The following is a 224-nucleotide window of genomic DNA, read 5'->3' as shown; positions in this document are numbered from 1 at the left end:
AAAACCTAAAATTGTATGCAATCCTAAATTGTCTCCAACTATAAGACCTAAGGAAAAAAATATTGTATAATTTTTTTCATTAACAGTTATATCAATTCCAGAACTTTCTAGGAAATTTAATTCTGAAATAAGATCTTTGAAAATTATTTCATTACCAAAAGTATTTAAATCATCAGTTTTGAAGAGAGATGTTAAAAAAATGTTATGTATTAAAGAAAATAGTT

Source organism: Acyrthosiphon pisum, unplaced genomic scaffold (genome assembly GCF_005508785.2).
Source record: "Acyrthosiphon pisum isolate AL4f unplaced genomic scaffold, pea_aphid_22Mar2018_4r6ur Scaffold_21861;HRSCAF=25100, whole genome shotgun sequence".
Classification (NCBI taxonomy): Eukaryota; Metazoa; Arthropoda; class Insecta; order Hemiptera; family Aphididae; genus Acyrthosiphon; species Acyrthosiphon pisum.
Note: the sequence above shows the minus strand (reverse complement) of the source record.